Source organism: Meriones unguiculatus, chromosome 18 (assembly GCF_030254825.1).
Source record: "Meriones unguiculatus strain TT.TT164.6M chromosome 18, Bangor_MerUng_6.1, whole genome shotgun sequence".
NCBI lineage: Eukaryota > Metazoa > Chordata > Mammalia > Rodentia > Muridae > Meriones > Meriones unguiculatus.
In genome coordinates this window covers 32,574,678-32,599,224 of record NC_083365.1, presented here as the reverse complement: position 1 = coordinate 32,599,224, position 24,547 = coordinate 32,574,678, and the positions used below count along the sequence as shown (strand labels likewise).

The following is a 24,547-nucleotide window of genomic DNA, read 5'->3' as shown; positions in this document are numbered from 1 at the left end:
TCACTTATTATTCAAGTCCATAATGTTTACTGAGAGCATGGTATACATTATCACATCCTAGTTGTTAGAGAGAGGTGTGTAAGGCATGAGAGAAAAGTCTTATCATCCAGGGTAAGTAGATTTCTAGGTTATCACTTGTGAAACAAAAATGCTTTAAGTTGTTAGGGGTAAATAGTCAGAAAGTCAAAGGCTGACTCATATGTCAGGTATATCTGCTTAAACATCATTTATCATGGTTGATAGGTCTGGTAGCATTTTATTCAATCACATGAACAAGTGAAGATTAGGTCTTGATGTAGTCTCTGAAAGACTTAACTATTAAGTTCATCTTGCATAGAGAGAATGTATATTTGATGTAGACAGAATAATAAATTACTACATGACAGTAATTTGTAATGTCTATACCCTGTCCACTCCCTTACAGTTTTTTTTTTTTTTTTCCTGCAGGACCAGTTTTCAGATTCATAAGTAAGTTTTCAGATTCATTCTTGTAAGGAAAATTAATGCAAAAAAGAACAACTGACATATATCTTGGCTCCAGGCAAATGAGCCAGGACATCTTCAAAGGCTCAGATGGTCGCTTTAAAGTATTGGATCTAGAGTCTTCTAAACAGGTGGTTGTCCTCGTTTATGATCTGTCAAGGCTGCTTCTAGCAGTTGTGCTCAGTATATACAATGAGTGACTGACTACTGCTCTGTCACATTTAAGCTTTTCTTTAATTATTCAACAAATGCGTGTCACGTGACTTGAGCAAAAATTTGTTCAGCACAACAGGGAATTAGTACCACCTTATACTTTGATATATCTTGGCTTACAAAACCTCCAGTCATGCAGCAATTTACTAATTCACCCGTGATCATAATGTAGAAGCCCAGGGCAGGGATCTAAGAAGATTCCAAGTCTACAGGTTACTGTCTATGAAGGAGAATTCTTTCCCCCTTCAAATGATAGCGATGAATGGTTCATCTAGAGCTAGAATTCCACTAGATCTAAAGATAAGACAAATGGGCTGCTGTTGCTCCACCATCTAAGGATGAATTAAAGACATTCCTTCTGTTCATCATTGGCTCAACTTCTAAAATCCACACAGGATATGTGGCAAGGAGAGACTGTTTTCTTCTAAAAGTTGCTCTATCTTCAGTGACATAATGTAAGCATATTTTTGTAGGGATGGTGTATTTGAGAGTTGCAACTTCTACTCCTCAAAATTCAAAATTTAAGTGTAATTTATTTCCATAAATAAGGCATAATTTCCAGGAAGATAGAGATTGTGACTCAGAATGCTCAATCAACTCAGACCAGTTGGTTAATTGATAGAATTTATCTGGAAATTATCTTTGTGCATTTTCACATTCGGGGATAGTTGCCTAACCATAAAAAAGGCATGAAGAAAAATAATCAAAATGGGGTGTATTATCATTGAGAAATGTTAGGCTTCTCTGAAAAAAAAAATCTTCAAACCAAAATAATTTTCCTTCTAACTGGATTTTACTATTGGAGAAACATTTTTTTTTTTCAGGATACTTGTACTAACTGATGCCATGTTTAATAGACTTCAATTATAGAGTGCAGATGTTCTGTTTTAGTTTGTCAACACCAGATATAATTCTGCAATATAACTTTTATTTATTAAAACTCTTACCAAAATTGTGACATAAAACTTCTACCCTCCTCTTTGTGATGGTTAATTTTTTTTTTTTTTTTTTTTTTTTTTTTTTTTTTGTCAATTTGACAGGATCTAGAGGAACCTAGAAGTCAAGTTTCTGGGCATGCTTGTGGGGGATTATTCAGACTACTAACTTCTGGGAAGGCCTGGGAAGGTTCAATTAGATTAGGTTAATTGAGTTGTAAAGATTCCCTTTTACCATGAATGGAACTATCTCATGGGCAGAGGTCCTGGAATTAATAAAAAGGAGAAAGTGAGCTGAGCATAAACATTCATTGCTCTCTGCTTCCTGACCATAAAGGCAGCATGACTATTTGCCACAACCTCCTGTCTCTATAACTACTCAGTCACTGTACTCTCAGACTATGAGCCAAACCAAACCCTTTCTTCCTTAACTTGCTCTTGTCAGGTATTTTGGTGCAGCATAAAGACAAATAACTAATACACCCTTCATGTTTTTATCATTTTTTCAAATTCCTCTGAAGTTATTCTCTTATGACTCTAGAGATTTGTGAATTGTGATCATTCTATTTGCTTAATCTTTTACTCAATAATTTTTACAGAGCTTTGGGTATATCAGCACATAATATAAGCACTCAAACAGATACTGGAACCAATAATAAAGAGATTTGTTTTAAAACAATTCAGTGGTACACATATAATTTTACTATTTAAGTGTAATAGAAAAATTACACAGTTAGGAATGATGCAAACATTTATTTTTAAATAATGTATTAAATACTGACTGAATACTTAATGCTGAAGGACATAGAGTATTGTGAAAGTTTTTCAGAGTTGATAGATACTTTTAATTTATAATCTTCAATGCTGAAAATGCTGCTTTGTGGAGATACATAATAGAAAATGGAAGAACCATGTTTAAGGCCATTTCAGAAACTGTTAGAAATCCTGTTTTCCTCTCAAATAAAAAATAATTTAATGACTCTTCAATAAAATTGAGTGTAGTAACTAAAACAGTTATTAAAATTGTAGCTATAATTTTATGTGTATGTGTGCATACGCATTTTTGTATGTACATAGAGGTCCAAGACTGACACTGGGAATCTTCCCCCATCGTTCCTCAGCTTATTCTCTTAGATGTGCTCTCACAGTTAATGCAGAGCTTTCTGATGAATCTATCAGGCTAGCCAGCTTGCTGTCTTCATCTTCTGAATGTTTGGATGTAAACAGGTCCCACACCCACCTGCATTTATATGTGTTCTGGGAATAGAAGCTCCAGTTTTTACACTTGTAAGTGAGCACTTCAATCATGGCATCACATCTCCAGATCCTCAATCAGAAGGATTTAAAAAAAAAAACAAACATGTCTAACAAAATATAATACTTCGATGTGGAAGAATGATTGTGGGAAAGTAGCAAAAGTCCCACGTTTTCCCAGGATTACAACTTTGTGTTTCTGCAAGATCAGAAATCTTTGCATGAGCAGAATAAACACTGCAATTTATAGCATATAGAAGTTGCCAAGTTGTTCATGGAGCATTTGCTGTATGGCATGATGTGACAGCATGCTTGGTGTAAAAGTATGTGTGCTGTGTGTTCAGAGTTGGAATAAAATCACCTGATACAACACAGGCTGTTCCTGCCAGAGACACCTCAGATTCATTAAGTGTTTGGTTTTGGACTAAGTTTTTAGTCATTTCATATTTGGAAACCTCACACTGTTGCCAAATCTTCTGGATGCCCCTCATTCTGTTACATGACATGGGCATGGGGTTGTAGTCCACAGTTTTCGACGCTGTGCTGCAGATCATGTAGTTCATAGTTGGTGTATGGATAAATGACTGGATGAAAATCATGTATGGTAGGGAGTATAGAAGGAAATACGAGGGTCGTATCCCATAGCTTGTCTGCTGTGTTCCTATTACTACAATAAAAACATTTCTTTAATTAATTATTTAATTAATTAACTTTACATTCCAATCGTAGCCCCATTCCTCCTCTCTTCCCAGTTTTACCCTCTTTCCCTCTTCCTCGTATCCCCTCCCCCTCTGAAGAGGGGAGCCCCACCACCACCTACCTATCCCAGCATATGAAGTCATATCAGGACAGAGAACATTCTGTACCATGAGGAAAGCAATGAAAAATCGTGCAAGTGAGTCCTTGTCAGAGACAGGCCCCGCTCCCCTTACTGGGGCACTCACATGAAGACTAAGCTATTCATTGTGCACATATGCGTAGGGGCTCTAAGTCTAGTACAAACATGGTCCTTGGTTGGTGTTTCAGTCTCTGAAAGCTTCTCTGGGCCGAGGTTAGTTGGCTCTGTTGGTCTTCTTATGGAGATCCTATTCCTTCTGGGTCCTTCTATCCTTCCTTCCACTTTTCCACAAGGCTCCCTGCACTCTGCCCAATGTTTGGCTATGAGTCTTAGCATGTTTCAAATCTGCTGCTGTGTGGTGCCTCTCAAAGGGCAGCTATGCTAGGATCCTGTCTGCAAGCATAGCAGAGTATCATCAATGGTGTTAGGGGTTGGCTCTCTACCATGGTTTGGCCAGACATTGGTTGCACCTTCCCTTCATCTCTGCTCTATCTTTATTTCTGCACATCTTGTAGGCAGGATAAACTTTGGGTTGAAGTTTTTCTGGGTGATTTGGTGTTCTCCTCCCTCTATTTGGACTTTTGTTTGGTGGCCTCTTCAGTCTCCATGTCCCTTGCTAGTAAGGATCTCTGCTAGAGTCACCCCCAAATCTTCCTAGAAGCTTACCTTATCTTAGGTTGGTGAGTTGTTGTTCTCCTCCTTCCACTAGTCCTGTCTGTTTTTAGGTCACTTCCCCCTGACAGGGCTGACTTGCCTGACCTCAGTGAATGTGGATATGCTTAGTGCTGATGTGACTTGTGCTGGAGAGAGTTGATGGTGGGGGACGCACCCCTTTTGGGGAGAGATAGGAAAATAAAGGGAAGATGGGATTGGAAGGAGAGGAGAGAGAGGGCACCCTTGGGATGTGAAGTAAATAAACTGAAAACAAATAAATAATTTAAGTCACACACACACAAAATAAATAAAGAAAATGAGGATGTCATCACTTAAAAAGAAAGAAAGAAACCTAGCCCAAAAAGGACAATTTAGGAATTGAAATGAAGATGCAATCAATACAGATTATCACCCATGTAATAAATGCACCACAATGATATAAATCAATGATTAAATGAATTGGGGTAGAGGAGAAAGTGCTTCTTCATGGTAGAAAGCCTCCAACTAAATGCCAAAGGAATACTATTTCTAGAAATCACTGTTTGGAAGGGGGAGATGGCTTTGTCAGCACAGTGCTTTGCTCTGCAGCATGGGAGCTTGAGTTTGATCCCCATAATCCATTTAAGACTAATGTCATGGCAGCATGCTTGTAATCTCAGTGCTGGCCATGTGGAGACAGGAGGATCCGTGGGATTCACTGAAAAGCCAGTCCAGTGTAAGTGGTGAGCTCAGGTCAAGAAGACACTCTCTTCAAAGATGTGCATGTATATACACAGTGTATATAAAAAAGAAAAATCACTGGATAAAGACAGATAAAGTAATAACCAAATATGAAACACCAACAAATAAGTAAGGTAAACAAGAAGAAGCTGACTTTCTTTTTTTTTTCTTTTTTTTTTTTATTTCTGAGTCAGCAGGAGAAAATATGTATCTTTAATCTTATGAATTACATGTTAATCTTTGCTTATTATTCTTTTTTTTTTCAATGCAGTTTATTCAGGAACCTTGAACAATCATCTGACCCTGGGGAAAGCCAGCCCACAGCTTAAATAGCCTCTGGGTAGCCAACCCAGGCGTGCCACGTGGGCAATGCAGATAGGTCCACATACATGGAAGCAAGCCAGATCCTCAGCCTTAGCCAAATGTGGAATTGTTCGTGACAGAGAGCACTCATCATCGGGAAGGTGGAAGGTGGAAACCAGCTCCATCTTTAAGGCACAGCATTCCGCAGCTCTCTCTAGTTCCCCCTTTTTGTTTTAGACGCATCAGGCAAGAGTAGAGGTCTGATCTCTGATATTAGAAATAAATTGGGACTTTGTACAGATGTTCATTTAGGTGTCATCCACCCAAAGAGCATCAGACCCGTTAGTACCTTTTTCTCAGAGGCGGGACCTGGGTATCAACCCGCAGGCAATCAGACATGCTAGAAGCTGACTTTCAAACCACTAATCCACAAAATATTTTATTAAAAGAGAACACAAATCAGAGAAGCCTAGTAAGATATAATCGAGTAACTAAAATAATTAGTAGAAAAAGTAGACATCATGTATAATGGACAGAATTTACTGAGAAGAATGCAATGTATTGCACAACACTGTATAGCTCAAACCTAATCATGAGGAAAAACCAGATGACTGCAAATTGAAGGACATGCTGAAATATTAGCTGACCTACAAACATGCCAAGATAATGACAAATGGGGAAAAGAACTGGGTGTGCAAGAGGACACTGCCTAAATTCTGAATAAAATGTTCCAGAAGTCTTCCTAAAGGAGAGGAAACTACAGAGGAAGTCAACCCTAAGACTGAACACAGCATCATCAGAGGTAAAAAGTGTTAGGTACAGAGCAACTTGGGTATGTCTGGGTCCTCGGAAATGAGAGTGCCACAAGAGAGAAGAGCTGAAGTCAAATTACGAAGGGCCATTTTCCTCTTGTCTTCTTCATTGTGTGCTGTGATTGTAAAGTTTGCATTGGGAAAGACATTGAGTTGACATCACCCAGAGTCTCCTGAAAAGTGGATACTGAGTATCAAACACACAGGAGTTTTATGAGAAATGCCCATATTGAAGAAAATAGGAAGGATGAAGTTGAAGACTGAGAGAGTCATAATCTTGTGATGTAAGCCACACTTTTAGCGAAGGATCTGTGCCAGGAAGGGTGACTGTAAGAATCAGCAAGGCCATCTCTGAGTCCTTGACCTAGATTCAATAAAGCAGTCTAGTGCCAAGAAATGGGTCTGCCGTAGTGTTTGTACCAACCTTGGTCATCTGGCGGAAGTAACCTATGGTAGGTGTGGTTGGTCTAGGTACAGACATGGACCTCATGTACAGCACCAAGGTCAACAACATTCCCTGTCACAGGAAAGTGGAAAGGTCAGCTTAAGAGCATCAAAGTGGTTTTGAATGAGGAAGGTATGTATAGTTGGCGAAAGAGGTGAAGCGGAATGTGGAGAAACTTGAATGCTAGCATTTGCTGCTCACCTTTGGTTAGCTTTTTATTTCTAAAACTGAGCTGAGAACACATTTGTCAACCCAAAGGTCATTAAAATGTAAACATAATTCAAGAGAGCATTCAAATTTGAAGCAGCTTTCTCCTATGGTTAAGTTTTTCTCTGTAGGTTTTGGGACACAGATATTGCATAATAATCATATCTCCAAAGTTAATTGATTCATGAGGGAACACAAATTGTTATATACTGAACAAGCAGAATCTGGTTAATAACTAGATATACTTTAATAAAATCATGAAATACATTTTATTTCTATTTGATAAGTCTATTAAGAGTCCCTCAAATATTAATAGTAAAGAACAGAAGTATTCTCAATTTTGTAAAGTTTAGTGAAATTGGTATTGGCAGATCATGTTGAGTTTGGAAAGACTGTAAATTCATAATATATTTTGGAGTTGCTTTAGTCTGTTCTTAATTACAAATATTCTAAACCCTATTAGAGAAATGAAATGCTCATTCTAGATTCATTTCATCAGGTTTGGAGTCTTATTTTTTATCAAGTCCATGAACAGTTCTTTAAATTGCAAAAGAAGCAACTATAAAATTGAGTGATTGTATTTTTTCAATGAGTAATGCAAATAAACACTGTGATATTGAAGTCACTATTAAAAATCTTATTAACATCTAACACTTTTATTTTTAAAAATCTGGGCAAAATATTCAAGATTCCCAGTACAGCTTTTACAAAGTTTAACATTGTGCCCTTTCCTCAAAGGATAATGTGTCTCTTCCAAAAGATGCTACTTAAAACCACAATGGAGCAGAGCTCATTTCATAAAAAAAAAAAAAAAAAAAAAGCAGTGACTCCAAGGATTTGGGGGGCCATCTTTTTATTCAGGACAAGAAAGCTATTATTCAAATATTGAATTGTAAGGGACACACTAGTTGAGCAATCATGCTGAAGATGCACTTTTAAAATAGACATTGGATATTTTAAAATTATGTCATTAAATATAATAAAACATCTGAATAGTACACACATACAAAAACATACTCTTGAGTAGAGAGAATGGTGAGTGATGATAAGTTAAGAATTAAAACATAAAACAGGGATGGAAACATGGCTTAGTAGGCAATCAGACTTCTTGTACAAGCTTGAGAGTCTGAGTTCAGATGCCCAGAACCCTTGTAAAAGCCTTCCTATAAAGGCTGCATGAGGCATGGGACCGAGGCATAGGACTGCTGGGGCTTGTTGCCAGCCAGTCTTGGCAAAAACGGTAAGTTCCAGTTTCAGTGAGAGACCTTGTCTCAAAGGAATAAAGCCTAGTGAGGGAGCAAGAGAATTGGTGGACTCCTCTCTAGTCTGTGCTTGCATGCACAGGTACGCATGTGCGGGCACACACACACGCACACACACATACTTAAATTCCTTTTTGTTCTAATTCCACTCCTGGCTTCACATATCCTGTGGTCATGTTCCTAGTTATGATGCTGGAATTAGCCACAATGTACTTGCCTTTTAATTTTGATCTGAAAGCCAGATTTTATCAAAGGAGTCAGTATGAGCATGCCTGATACTAAACGTGGCTGAAGAAATGTTTTGTCTGTCTTCCTTAAGTCAGGGATGTCCTTTGGCCCTTGAGAGAGTGAAAGGCTGTGGCAACTTCATGGCTCATACTGACTGCATTGCCCTTCAGGGCACGTAGATCCCATTTTTCTTCCAAGTGTATGATAATGCAAAACACTATACTTCTTTTTCTTCAAGCCAAACTTATATTTCTCAGTTCACTTGTAATTTGTATATAGAAGGACTACTGATTTTTTTGTGTGTGAGTTAATTTAGTATCCAGCTACTCTGCTGAAAGTGTTTATCAGGTGCAGAAATTTCCTGGTGGTTCTTAAAGGGTTAATTATGTTTACTGTCATATCATCTTCAAAATATGATACTTTGACTTCTTCCTTTCCAACTTGTATCCCCATTGATATCATTGAACACAGAGCGGTCAAGCTGGTGACTACATGAATCCTTCACACCTACGTTCTAGTGTCTTTGGTAAGAGACGATACTCTGCAGGCTACCAAAAGAAAAATGTAAACATGAAACCAGCCACAAAACCTCTGACCTCAATCTGTCCTTGCAAAATATGCTAGGGCAATGGTGGCAGAGAAGTTATGGGAGGAGCCACAATTTAAGGCCTGATTTGACTTAAGGTCCACTCCATGAGAAGAAACCCATACCCAACACTGCTTGGGTAATCCAGAAACAGACTAGATAGCCCAGATACCTAAGGTAAACCAAACACTAAAGGTCTAAAAGATAAAGTATCAGTAAAATGTCTCCTAATGATACCTTGTTCTAGTCATAGATCTGTGCTATATTCAGTCATCATCAAAGAGGTTTCCTTTGCTAAAAGATAAGAATAGATACAGACACCCACAGCCAGACATTATGCAGAGGGAGAGGGTCTAAATGAGAGCTCTCCATCAACTCCCTCTCCTCAGAGCTTAGGTAATCCCAAGGAATAAAAGATGAAAAGATTGCAAGGGCCAGAGGGGTTAGAGGACACCAGGAGAACAAGACCCCTGATCAATTAAGCAAGATGCATACGAGTTCAGGGCATACAAGGGACTGCACTTACTCCTCTGTGTATTTACTATAGCTTTTACTTTAATATTTTTATGGGGCTCCTGAGTCTAGAATGAGTGGGTCTCTTACTCTTGTGCCTCCTGTTGGGTAGCCACATCTAACTGATATGATAGTTCTTTCTTTTGCTTCATCTTATTATATCATATTTTGTAATATTTGGTTATTATCTTTTAGAAATCTGTTTTCTTCTAATGAGAGACAGAAGTGGAATGGATCAGGAGAAGAGGGTAGGTAGGGAGGTATTGGGAGATGTAGATTATGATTCATTGAATGGAAAAAAAACCTATGTTCAATAAAAGAAAAATATGGGAAAAAAGAAAAGTAAAGAAAATGCCTTCATAAATCAGGCTGTAGAAATCCTGCAAGGTGTTTTCTTCATTAGTGACTGATGGAAGAGAGCAAATTCCATTGTTTAGCCTTGGTTGTTGATCCTGGGTTCTATAAGAAAGCAGGCTGAACAAGCCATGATGAGCAAGCCAGTAAGCAGTACCCCTCCATGGCCTCTGCATCAGCTCCTTTCTCCAGATTCCTACCCTATTAGAATTCCTATCCTAACTATCTGCTACTATAGATGGTGATATGGAAGAACAAGCCAAATAAACTCTTTCCTTCGCAACTTGGTCACGGTGTTTCACAGCATCACTGGGAGCCCCAACTATGAACCCTAACTAAAACAAAACAATTAACATTACCTGCATCTTATAAATGAAAAAAATATATATATTGGTACTTTTCTTGTCACTATGAAAAATACTCAACAGAAAAACAGAGAAGAAGGACTGAGGGGTGCTCATGGTTTAAGAGGGGAGGTATGAGAGTATTCATGTGACAAGAGAATACAGTTCAGACTCCTCCCATCTGGAAGGAGAAGGAAACAGAACTCGGTGGATGCTGGTTCTCAACGATGTTCTCTTTTTCTTCGGCACAGGGGCCTCGCCTTTGGGAAGCTGCCGCTCATGTACTGGGTCTTCCTTCCTCAGTTAAACTCCTCTGGAAGTTCCCTTACAGACACATCTCAAGGTGAGTCTCCCAGATAATTCCAAATTAAATTAGGCTGACAAAGGAGAGTAAACATTATAGAAATGTAACCTGCAAAAGTTTGCACAGCGAATCTAGTAACATTTAAATTTAAACCTAGATCACCTAACCCTAGAGCCTGTGTGCTTGAGAATAAAAATTACCCTAATGGCTAATGATGTTGAGCATTTCTTTAAGTGTTTCTCTGCCATTCGATATTCCTCTCCAGAGAATTCTCTGTTTAGCTCTGTTCCCCATTTTTTTAAGTGGATTACTTGGTTTGCTGCTTTTCAGCTTCTTTAGTTCTTTATATATACTGGATATTAGTCCTTTATCAAATAGAGGGTTGGTGAAGATTCTTTCCCAATCTGTAGGCAGTCGTTTTGGTTTGATGACCATATCCTTTGATTTACAGAAGCTTTTCAGCTTCATGAGGTCCCATTTATTGATTGTTGCTCTTAGAGCCTGTGCTGTTGTTCTGTTCAGGAAGTTGTCTCCTGTGCCAATGAGTTCAAGGGTATTCCCCACCTTTTTTTTCTAACCGATTTAATGTGTCTGGTTTTATGTTGAGGTCTTTGATCCACTGGACTTTAGTTTTGTGCAGGGTGATAAGTATGGATCTATTTGCATTTTTTCTACATGTAGACATCCAGTTGGACCAGCACCATTTGTTGAAGATGCTGTCTTTTCTTCATTGTATGGTTTTGGTATCTTTGTCAAAGATTAGGTGTCCATAAGTGTGTGGGTTTATCTCTGGGTCCTCTGTTCGGTTCCATTGATCCACCATTCTGTTTCTATGCCAGTACCATGCAGTTTTTAAAACTGTTGCGATATAGTACAGCTTAAGATCAGGGATGGAGATACCCCCAGAAGATCTTTTATTGTAGAGGATTGTTTTAGCAATTCTGGGTTTCTTGTTATTCCATATGAAGTTGAAAATTTTTCTTTCTAGGTCTGTAAAGAATTGTGTTGGTAATTTGATGGGAATTGCATTGAATCTGTAGATTGCTTTTGGCCAGATGGCCATTTTTACTATGTTAATCCTGCCAAGCCATGAGCATGGGAAATCTTTCCATCTTCTGATATCTTCTTCTAATTCTTTCTTCAGAGACTTGAAATTTTTTTCATACAAGTCTTTGATTTGCTTGGTTAGGGTTACTCCAAGGAAATACAAATCAAAACGATCCTGAGATTTCACCTTATACCCATCAGAATGGCCAAGATGAAAAACTGAAGTGACAACACATGCTGGAGAGGTTGTGGAGAAAGGGGAACCCTCCTCCACTGCTGGTGGGAATGTAAACTTGTACAACTGCTCTGGAAAGCAATCTGGCACTTTTTCAGACAACTAGGAATAGCGCTTCCTCAAGACCCAGCCATACCACTCCTAGGCATATATCCCAAACAGGCTCAAGTACACAATAAGGACATTTGCTCAGCCATGTTTGTAGCAGCTTTATTTGTAATAGCCAGAAGCTGGAAACAGCCCAGATGCCCCTCAGCTCAAGAATGGATGCAGAAATTGTGGTACATCTACACAATGGAGTATTACTCTGCAATGAAAAATAAGGAAATCATGAAATTTGTAGGTAAATGGTGGGACCTAGAAAGGATCATCCTGAATGAACTATCCCAGAAGCAGAAAGACACACACGGTATATACTCACTCATATAGACATAACATAGTATACACCTACTAAAATCTGTCCATCTAAAGAAACTAAGCAAGAGAGAGAACCCTGACTAAAATGCTCAATCCCCATTCTGAAAGGCAAAGAAGCTGGACATCAGATGAAGAAAGCAGGAAACAACCTAGGGACCTGCCACAGAGGGCCTCTGAAAGCTTCTTCCCTGCAGACTATCAAAGCAGATGCTGAGACTTATGGCCAACTGTTGGGCAGAGTGCATGGAATCTTATGTAAGAAGTGGGAAATAGTAAGAGCTGGAGATGACGGGAACCACACAAGGAGAGCAACAGAACCAGAAAATTTGAACACAGGAACTTCCCAGAGACTCATACTCCAACCAAGTACCAGGCATGGAGATAACCTAGAACCCCTGCACAGATGTAGCCCATGGCAGTTCAGTGTCCAAGTGCGTTACATAGTAATGGGAAGAGGGACTGCCTCTGACATAATCTGATTGGCCTGCTCTTTGATCACCTCCCCCTGAGGGGGAAGCAGCCTTACCAGGCCACAGAAGATGACAATGCAGCCACTCCTGAGGTGATCTGATAGACTAAGATCAGAAGGAAGGAGAAGAGGACCTCCCCTATCAGTGGACTTGGGGAGGGGCATGCATGAAGAAGGGGGAGGGAGGGTGGGATCGGGAGGGGAGGAGGGAGGGGCTTATGGGGGAAAATTACAAAGTGTAATTAATAGTAAAAAAAAAAAAGAATAAAAATTATGCTGGTTCACAGGGATAGGTGAATTGTTGACTGAGAAGGAGCTGTGGGAAGATGTGGAGTTCTAGAATGTTTGCTATGATGGTGAAGTACATATGTCAAAATTTATTGGAATCAACCTTTAAAGTTGTACACCAGATTTTGCATGAGTAATATGTCAAAATAAAAATAATTGAACCTGAAATGAACACAAATATTTATTGCATATTTAAATATTTTAAATATATCAATTTAAATAAAGTGTACCATTAAAATCAATCCACCTCATATTTTTAATAATAAAACTCAACTTTTACATCATAATGTGGGCCAAATTTCTAAGTTTCTATATTTCTACTGGACAGTACTAGTCTAAAATGTTCAATTTATTCAGTCCTCTGGGGGAGGGGTGGTGTGTGTGTGTGTGTGTGTGTGTGTGTATATACAAAACCATTCTAGCAATTTAGGGTAACATTGCTGAAATATTGACCACACTGACATGTATAAAATAATGTCCTTGAGACTATATGGACCTGTTAATGTTTGGTAGAAAAGAACCAGAAAGAAATGCTTAGCCATATCTTTTGACGACTCATGGCATCATATCTGAGGAAGGCAACTTGATGAGAGAGATGTTTCTATAGTGTAGACATTGGGCCCATGACAGACCTTAGATGTCTCCATAAAACCTATGATGTTACATGTATGTGAGTTTTTCTTTAAAAGAGCTATAATTTTAACAAATTTTCAAAGGAGACTATGTTTTAAAAAATATCAAAAATCTTAAATCTAGGAAGAAATGACTTATTCAATTTATCATTTCATAATTATTGCTAGATGGTAATCTATTCTGTGAACATTGGTATCCTTTATAATGTGATATCTGCTTAAGCTGTAGAACTTGTAGGGTTGACTAGCCATTTTTTGGATACCATTCTAGAAGAAAAAGTTTGGCAGACAAAGCACATGGATATAAGTAAGAAGAATAAAGAACTACCAGAAAAAGAAAAAGACTCCTAATGGCATCACAGTAAAGCATATCTGATCGCAAATGTTAATTATATCTCAGGAAACCAAGCTATTGACATTTTAGTGCAAAATTCTGGAATCTCTTGTCATAGCAGCCACTATAAATTCCATCATGCTTGTAAGAAAACTCCAGTTTTACCCATGAAGATCCCATAGTAAAACCACACCCCTTTCTTTCTTTTACCCTCACTACCTAGCAAATACATACTCAATAGTTACTGGTGAATACAGTAATACATTAATGTTTACTGATAGATTCATATACACTTTGAAATAAAAAATAAGCTACAAACAGATACAACTACAATGCTTGAAAGTTAAAGAGCTAAATGTAGGGCATTACTATAGAGCCTTAGACGAAGCAACCAGATTTTTCATGAGAGCCTGTGTGATGGCCATAATCGTACAGTCTGCCAAATGAGTATCCACATACTTCACCAACATCCCAATGCTGTTGGGCCTTCTTCACTACTGCTCATTTGAGAATGAAGGAAATACTTTCCAAGTTAAAGACATATTAAGAATTAGAGATCTGGGGCTCATTAGCAAATGTTTTATACTTTAAGGCAGAGAAATCTAAAATTGTTAATATGACACGATTTCAAAGAGATTTTGAAATTTAATAGCTTTCCCCAACACTTGATGTTCTTTGTTTCAAGGTAGAGGTTGAATTTCTTCAAAGAAGCAATGGTCAAATTTAGAATTATATGATTTTAATATTCGCTGGAGGTTTCTTCTTTTTATCTTACCCTGACACCTTCTCTTCCCATTAGGAAAATGGTGTACATGTATGTGTGTTGTATGTGTGTGTTGTGTTAAATGGGGAATCCATCTGGCAAGAGTTGTGTGATTTTGGATTTCTGTGAGCAAAGACATATTTTACAAAGTCAGCAGTGGGCACAGTTCATTCAAAAGAAAACAGCAGCCTAAAGAATTCATACACATATAGGAAGAGAATGTTCTATTTTTATTCTTAGGAAGGTATCACTGCAGGAGTGCAAGGTGGAAACTCATAATCATTTGAGTGCAAGTTTTGAAAAACTGATGTTTGTTTGTTTGTTTTTTTCTCAAATATATGTTATCAGATGTGCTTAGAGAGACTAATGACAGAGATATGTTAAGCCTACTTAGAAAGTTCAGGGAGCATATTTTATTATTTAGGAAGTAGGAGGTGTACCACTTAACTGTACATATGATCAGGAAATTCTCACTTATGGGATTAGTTAGCAAAGTTAAATAATATTCTTTAAATAATTAAATTCAAATGAAATAATCTTTAAAAAATCCACTTAAAGCTATTATTGTTTGATATAAAATAATAGAAATGCAACCTGAATTGATTTCATTTTGAAAGGAACAAGACCAAAAATAAACAGGAAGCAAGAATTACCTCATAGAAATCATAGAAGTATTACCTCATAGAAACCAAGAAAGGGTTGCAGGGTCAAGTCATGGGCAAGGACAGGAACGAGTGGGATCCTGTCCTCTTCTATCTGATTTCCAATGTTCTCATTATAAATCAGTCACTCTTAACTAGTAGAGATGTCACTTGTAGACTTTTCAAATTTTAAACCTTGCAGAGGTGTCCTTTTCACATTAAGCTCTTGTGTGCGATCAACACAACCTCGGTTTATCTTTAGCAGTCAAGAGTAGCCTATACTGCTAAATCAAGGAGATGGTCATGGAGTAAGAAGGCAGAGACCAAAGATGCCATGTAGATGTGTAAACTCGACAGCTGGAAAACATAGTGGGAAGTCAACTGCAAATGTTAATACTATAGAGATAGGCAGAGAGATGTGTTAATTTGAGTCATAACCAGGATTTCTACAAAAGGTGTATTTCAAAACCTGGGCTCTTTCAAAAGCGTGATGATAAGAGTAATAATCAGATCCTTTTAATAAAATGGCCCCCTACACAGATGTGGCCAATGGGCATCTCGGTCCTCATAATGGTTCCCTAGTAAGGGGAATGGGGGTCAGCTCTGACGTGGATTCTGTTGCCTGATTTTCAATCACTTTCCTCTGGTGGGACTACCTAACCAGGCCACGGGGAAAAAAGATGAGTTCAGTTCTGATGCAATTTGATATATTGGGGTGGGTGGGTAGAGGTGGCTCCCTTCTCTGAGGAGTGGGGGAGGGGATAGAAGAAACAGGCAGGGAGGGAGGGTGCGAAGGGGATGACAGGAGGGAGGGGGCTATGACTGGGATGTCAAATAAATAAAAAATTAAAATAAAAATTAATACATTCTGTTTATAAACATTCTTAACACATTTTCCAAAGAATAATAATGAAAACCCCTTAATCTCCCCATGTAAAATTAAATATCATTAACACAGGTTATCACTCACATATTTTTAACAACAGAGAGCAAATGGAACAAGACAAAAGAAGTATAAAATCATGAAATTTGTAGGCAAATGATGGGATCTAGAAAAGATCATTCTGAGTGAAGTATCCCAGAAGGAGAAAGACAAGCATGGTATATACTCGCTTATATAGACCTACAAGATATGATAAACATAATGAAATCTATACACCTAAAGAAGATAAACAAGAAAGAGGACCTGGGGTTAGATGATCAGTCCTCACTTAGAAAGACAAATGGGATGTGCATTGGACGTATGACAGGAGCCTACCGCAGAAGGCATCTGAAAGACTACCTAACAGTGTTTAGGTAGATACACCAGGGATACAGAGTTAATAAAATGTAACTAATAATAAAAAATAAAATTAAATTAAAAAAATGAAGCATTAGGCTTCATAGTTTGAATACAAGAATAACATTTGATTATACTTAAATTTCATTGAAAAGAAAATGGGCTAACAGTTGCTGAACTTAATACTTTATAGAACCCATCCCTGATACTTCTTGGGTGGCCAAGAACCAGAGTCCAAATAGACCAGAGACCTAGGGAAATACCAAATACTAATGTTCAGCTAAAGGAACATAGCAATAACGACTCCTAAAGACATTCTGCTATACTTACAGATCAGTGCCTTGCTCAGTCATCATCAGTCTCCATATCAAACTTTTATCAACTTTTTTTTGTGCTGCAATGTTAAAATAGTTTATCATCAAAGATAGCCTTGATTGTCTGTGAGCCAAATTCATTGAAAGTGTCCATGGCTTTTCCACTTGTAGTATCTGTCTTCTTTTTGACTTTTAATTATTCTAGTAGTTTTACATGCCATTCCCTAAGGCATTGTAATGCTTCTTGAATCTATAGATGTCTTTATCAAATTTCAGTGATTCTATTCATGTTTCTTCCAACTGTGATATTTCTATCCTTTTTCATTATTTCCTTTTGAAATTTCATAACACTTGAACCAGAATTTTGATTGTAACTCATGTGTCTTTTATAAACTTCTTTTCCCTTTCCTTTTGTCACTCGATACTTTATTTCAGATACTGCCTTTGGAAAAACCTCCAAGCTCACTATGTCTGAAATGCTCTCAAATCCCCGGAGTTTTTAAGTTTGTATAGCTGAGGACAGTCCAATTCTAGATGTTTCAATTTATACTTTTTAATTTCCAGGTCTCTATTTCCTGAAATGGTTTTAGGCCATGCACTTAAGCCCTCCATGGGGATTTCTTATTACCCATATTCTTCTCCCTTTTAAAACTTTTTATTATCTTTTCATTTTGGACAATTTTCTAAGTTATATACACCATACATACAGATTTATACAAATTATTTTATAAATGTCATTTTTCTCCTTGAAGGGATTTATATACTTTTGGCAGGAACTCTTTTTAATGACTCTAGTAACCAGGTCGATTTAATTCTGTCTCAAGGTCTAAAGTGATCTGAATTTAAGTTCAGTTCCTTCAAGGTCCATTTGCCCACATGTGCATATGTCCTCCCAAAGAGACTGTCTGAAGTTCTTCTTAGTCTCCCATAACATTTCTATAGGAAAAAAAAATAGTGGCTATCAATGCCGGCTCTTTTTTCCTTCTTTTTGATATTTTTCACTTTGTGTTATATTACCCAGATTTATAATGAGATATGGTTTAAACTGAGTTTCTTGTTCTTAGTAAGATGTTTGAAAGGTATTACATTGTCATTATCAAAGGTGGCGTCTTAATTAATAAATATTTCTTGGTGCTGCCTTACCAGGCCACAGAGGAATACAATGCAGCCAGTCCTGATGAAACCTGATAGATTAGGATCAGATGGAAGGGGAGGAGGACCTCCCCTAGCTGTGGACTGGGAGAGGGGCATGGGAGGAGAAGAGTGAGGGAGGGTAGGATTGGGAGGGGACAAGGGAGGGGGCTACAGCTAGGATACAAAGTGAATAAGCTGTAATTAATAAAACAATAAATAAATTAAAAAATATTTATTAGCTAGTTGTAAATGTAAGCTTCCATCTTTTCCATTTTAATGAATGCAAAATAACAATATAATATTAGATATATTTATAGAAGATATTTAGTTACTTACATTTGGTTTTGACATATGGCCATTTTAAGCCTGCTTGTAGTTTGAAGGGATGTAGTGACTGAAGATACAAGCAAGATGGATTGAACCAAATCTTGGAACACAGGTAAAGTGTGGGAAGAGAAGTTCTGTCCTGAAATATGGGGATACAAAGTAGGGAATGATGAGATTTATAAACACTGAGATGATGGAGGGGCAGGGCTGATAGGTATTCCATTCTAATAAAATGTCTTTCTGAGTCTGTGAACGCAGAGATAAATCACTCACTCAAATTTTCAAAGGCCTTCTCACTATTTACCATCTGCCATCTTCCAACATACACATTCACTGTTCTCCTCATCTTCCTCCGGTGTTATGAACCAGGCACTTGCTTTACTCCTTTTAAAGCACTATTACAATTGTATCAATGTATTTCACTATGAAACATCTATCTTTGAATGTATTTTGCTTTAACCATATCCACTTCCCTCACTATCTTTGCTTCTCCTAATTCTCTTGTCATTATTAGTAGCTTCATTGCTTTTATGGTACCCTTTTATTTTTAATAAAAGTGTCATATTGGTCTGTCGGTGCTTGTGTTTTATAGGCCTGTAACAATGTTCCTCTTAATATCTCAAAATTATTTATCTTTTCTTTTTAAATAGAATGCTTTGAAGCATCTACATAGATTTCTAACTGCATAGACACTGACATGGAGGGACAGGAGGATACTTTTGTCCAACCTAAATAAATGTCAAACAACTTTAGCAGCTGATCCTGTTAATGCTATCTTGTTCTTCATAAACAGAAATGCCACTAGAGCAGCAGCTTTATCATTTGAATAACGTCTCAAGGTCTGATAAACTCTGAAGGCTTTAAACAATAGTAAGTAGGAATAAAATTTCCAAAGAAATTGATTGCAACTCAGCCAATTGTTGTTAAGTGTTACAGGGGCTTTACTTACAGCTGTCAGGATAAAGTATACACATCCTTAATCGTGCTGTGCACAAACAAAAGGCAGAGTTTGGTAAACCTTTGTCAGCAAAATAACAACACTAATGGGAATTCTCTATGTTTGTAGAACCGTTCGTTATCTTATTTTATTCTTAGCTGTGATTTCATGCACAAATGTTATTCTGTTTTACTCACAGTAACGTCATTTAAGTTCTAATTATCATTCTTGTTTTAAAGTGAAATAAACAAGAACTGAATAAATTAAATGGCATAATTAAATTCATATATTCTCCAATCACATATGGACCTGATATTAAAATTGATATTTTTATTTTACCTATCAACAGTCTTACTTACTTACACTGTTCCTCATATTTGTTTCAGGGACACTGGATAATATTTTTCCTTTGGAAAGTGGTGGAGCTCATACTGGTTGTTTAGTAATGTAAGCCCTCACTGAGTAAAGGAGACAAGTATTAATTGGTAAATATAAGATAGCGATCAAGGAACACAGTTACTCAAGGATCAAAAACATCTCATGACCTTGTTTTATTTTAGCTTTGTATGTAATCATTTGTGTAATCAGATACCTAACAGGGAAACTGTTAATGTTGGATGATCTGTTCAGAAATTAAGGCGACATATTATATTAGAGGATACAATATTACCAAAGGGACAATCCCCTACTTCCTACATCAAAGCATCACGTATTTTACATTTTGTCTAATAATTTGAATGGATTCTGGGAAGTGACAAAAACATCTGTGAAAGACTTTGTGATGGGTATCATAAACTATGGTTATCTTCCATTGTATTAAATCTTTATTTTTTAATTTATAGTAATGAAACTTTAAAATAATTTTTATTTACATACTTTCTTAGAAATCTGTCAGATCACCCTGTGTAAATATGAGCTGAAATTAGCATCTATACACAGGTAAAATTGGACAAAAAATATTTTTGTTTTACAAGCAAGCCTCTTGGGATTTTTGTGGACTCTTGCAAACAATGCTCCATTTGATATTAAACACATGGCACTGTATATCTGAGAAAAATATTCCTATTTATTTGCAGTTAATTTAAAATTAGCATGATATATTTACATGATAATGAAGTAGTGGAGTACAAAATGAAGAAATGTAAGTTCTGAATTTTTCCTGAATGGTTAGCCTCACTACATGATCAGTGAATGAGAGTGTGTGTGTGTGTGTGTGTGTATGTGTGCATATGTATTTAATCACTAAGTTCCATTAAGAATATTCATGAAGAAATTTGGAATTATTATTGAAAGTGTGTGGTACGGATTCACAATTATTTTTATTATTTCAAAACAAAATAGTGATAAGATTTTCTATAAACTTTTGGAAATATTGAATATTCTGCAGAGACTAAAGGAAATGTGTTTTTCAAACATTTGCAGTATTTCAAGTGATTTTACAAACATATTAATTAGAAAAACTTAATTGGCATACTGTATTCTCTTATAAACTACTGGCTGTAGCAAATGCTATAAAATAAGTATATATGCATAAAAATTAAACACAAACTATATACAAATGCTATATAAAATACAAAATATAAACTTAAAAACCTCTGCAGCTTCAAAGATAATGTAATGAATAATTTATAAAAATATAAACAAAATAGATACCCATAAAAAACTTGTGCAGTGATTAAATATCATTATGTAAGTCATAAATGGAAAACCTTCAACTCATTTTCATTTGCTACACCAAATTGAGGCTATGTTCAGCAAATCTGAGGAAGCAGTTATTCATAATATTCATAAACGTTTTATTCGCAAAGCCTGCAGGATCACCGTAAGGATTAGTTTTTACTTTTGTGTAAGTACCTCTTACTAACTGACTATGCCAGTTGAGTTCTTAGTTATAACTTTCTGTGTATTGTCTGAATTATCTAGATTTACAGTTTTAAAATACATTCATGTATTTTATTATGAACCCTGCAACAAAGCTTAGTAACAGACTACGGTACATATGTATTTTTTCAATAGACATAGCAGCTCTATTTGTAATAGCTGTAATCTGTAAACAACTAAGATGTTCCTCAACGGAGAAATGGATACTGTAAGTGTGGTACATTTACACAATGGAATACTGCCCAGCAATTAAAAACAAGGACATCATGAAATTTGCAGGCATATGGTGGGAACTAGAAAAGATCATACCGAGTGAGGTAACCCAGAAGCAGAAGGACACACATGCTATATACTCACTTATAAATGGATATTAGCCATATAATATAGAATAAACATAATAAAATCTATAGTCCTAAAGAAGCTAAACAACAAGAAGGACCCTAGGGAAGAGGCTGCAACCTGACTCAGAAGGGCAAAGAAGAAAGATATTGGAAGTAGGAGAAGACAAGGAACAGGACAGGAGCCTTCCACAGGGGCCTTTAAAAGACTCTACCCACCAGGTTATCTAAAGAGATACTGAGTCTCATAGCCAATTATTGGACAGAGTGCCAGAAACTTTCTGGAAGAAGAGAGTGACAGAAAGACATGGAGAGGACAGGAATCCTACAAGGAGAACAACAGAGCCAAAAACCCTGGGCCTGGGGGTCCTGTAGAGACATTGTATGGAGAAGACCTAGACCCCCTGCTCAGATGAAGCCAGTAGGCTGCTCAGTTTCCAAGTGGGTGCCTTAGTAAGGGGTACAGGGGCTGTCTCTGACATGAACTCAGTGGCACACTCTTTGATCACCTCCCCCTGGGGGAGGGCAGCCTTCCTTGCCAGGCCACAGAGGAAGGTGATGCAGCCAGCCTTGATGAGACTGGAGAGATTAGGGTCAGACAGAAGGGGAGAAGGTCCTCCCCTATCAAGAGACTAGGGAAAGGAAATAGGGGGAGAAGAAGGAGGGTGGTGGGACCAGGAAGAGATGGAAGGGGCTGCAATGAGGATACAAAGTGAATAAATTGGAATAAATAAATAAATAAATAAATAGATAAATAAATAAATGATATAAAAAATAAAAAATAAACGTCATGTTCATTTAAAGATCTTTCTCATGCATATTCTTGCGGTGGCTTTATGAAGTTATCAGAAGCTGAGTGGGTTCTGTTGGTGATCCACTGGGCCTAAGCTGCACAACTCTACATTTTGTTGTTACAGTCTCCTAGTGCTGCAAAGAGAAGTTTCCTTGATGAAGGATGGGCGTAAGGACACATATTCATAATGCAGGTAGGGTTTTAGTTGGCTTAGTAAGGTGGTGGGTGGCTAATACATATTTAGGGGGAAGTTTAATTCTGTATCTATTTAATAAAATAGTGGTAGGCTCTCTCCTAGGGCCTAAGACCTACGCAGCCATGGGTTCCTGGACTAATTAACAGTAACAGGCATGGGTTCTATCTAGAGGAGTAAGCATTAAGTCTAATCAAAAAGTGGTTGGTTACTCACAGAACCTTTGTACTGTTATTGCATCAGAGACCATTGTTTTGACAGGCCAGTCATTATCCCAGTGCACAGAGTTCATAGCTGCAAAATACTGTTGATCGCTTTTCTTCACCTGAAGCCTATATAGTACCTCTTAGTCATATGAAAACAAGTCAGGGGGGATGAAGCATCCAGGCCAATATTAGCTTGATTTTTCCATGTCCTTTGACTTCAGGAGTGGGGCCTTCGGCAACAGGATGTTAACACCAGTTTCTGGAGGTTAATCAACAGCAAGAGCAATAACCTGCATTGTTCAGGGAACAATAGGATTCCCGCTGGCCAACTCAAAGGGATGCTCTGGGCTTTTTTATAATAGCCTGTGGTGTCATGAATATATTATGCCCAACACCATGTAGGGTAACTCCATTTAAATTCATGTATGCATATGTTTTAGTTTTTACACTCACAGCAGGAAGCTTCCACAGTAGTAGCTTTTCATGTCCTTTTCAAAGTTCTTCAGTATAGTTTATCCCCCTGTAGCCATTTCTACCACTCTGCTCTCCTAACTCCTGCTTAATCCTTCCTGACCCACTACTCACCTTTCTTCCTTTATATCATCTTCTATCCTTTTTCTTTGGCTAAGATTAAGTGTAGGATCTGTTCTTACCAGGTTATTGTTTTAAGAAATTTCATATTGATCTCCATAGTGACTATACTAATTTCCCAAAACTCTAACTAGGAATGTAAAAGGGTTTCCTTTTATTTGGATCCTTGCCAGAATTTGTTGTTTTCTTAATGACTGCTTTTTCTGAAAGGGGGAAAAAAAAAAGGCAGTTTCCTTATAGGTTAAGATGTTAACCATTTATTTGTAATTGTGCATTTGTACTTCATCTTTTAAGAATTGTCTATTCATTAATCACATGCATAGCATCTTTTTAATTACATTTTTATTTTTTAAGATTAGTTACAGTTTATTAACTTTAAATCCCAGCTCTAGTCCACTCCCTGCTCCCTCGTTCCCTCCCAATCCCATTCTCCCTCCATTATCTCCTCCCTGCCCCTTTCCAAGCCCACTGCTAGGGGAGGTCCTCTTTCCCTTCCATCTGACACTAGCTTATCAGGTATCTTCAGGACTGCTGCAATGTTCTCCTCTGTGGCCTAGCAAGGCTGCTCCTCCCTCGGGGGGGTGGGGGGGGTGGGGGTGGGAGGGTGGGGAGGATGTCAAAGAGACAGCCATTGAGTTCATGTCAGAAATAGTCCCTGTTCCTCTTACTAGGGTGCAGGTGTACCATGGGTTACATCTGGCAGGGGTTCTAGGTTATATCCATACATGGTCTTTGGTTTAGAGAATCAATCTCAGAAAAGACCCCTGTGCCCAGATATATTTGGTCCTTGTGGAGCTCCTGTCTGCTCCATGTCATACTAACTCCTCCTTTTTTCATATGATTCCCTGCACTCTGCTGAAGGTTTGGTTATGAGTCTCAGTATCTGCTTTGATACAGTGCTAGGTAGAGTCTTCAGAGGCCCTCTGTGGTAGGCTCCTGTCCTCACAGCATCTTTTTTATTGATTTTAATTGCATTGATTCTAATTGTAAGGTCTTGGCATCTTCTCCTGAACTATTGGGGTACAATGGCAACAGCTGTGACTCTAGTGCCAGAAGGTGGAGACAGACAGAACCCAGCAGCAAACTGCAATTCAGTGTAACTGACCAGTGAGCTTCAAGCTAATTCAGAGGCCCTATCTCAAAAAAAAAAAAAAAAAAATGAATGAGGAAGACACTTGCCATTGACTTACACATAAACAAACACATTTGTATGGCACTTTGCACATATGTGTGTACACACAAACACATGACAAAACAGATAAAATATAGTACA

At 37.6% G+C, this 24,547-nt stretch overlaps 1 protein-coding gene across 1 annotated transcript in view; it reads right to left on the bottom strand.

Annotated features, from left to right (window-relative positions):
• Mettl15 (methyltransferase 15, mitochondrial 12S rRNA N4-cytidine) overlaps positions 1-24,547 on the bottom strand; it is a 325,629-nt gene that overhangs the window by 119,473 nt on the left and 181,609 nt on the right. The window lies entirely within an intron of this gene.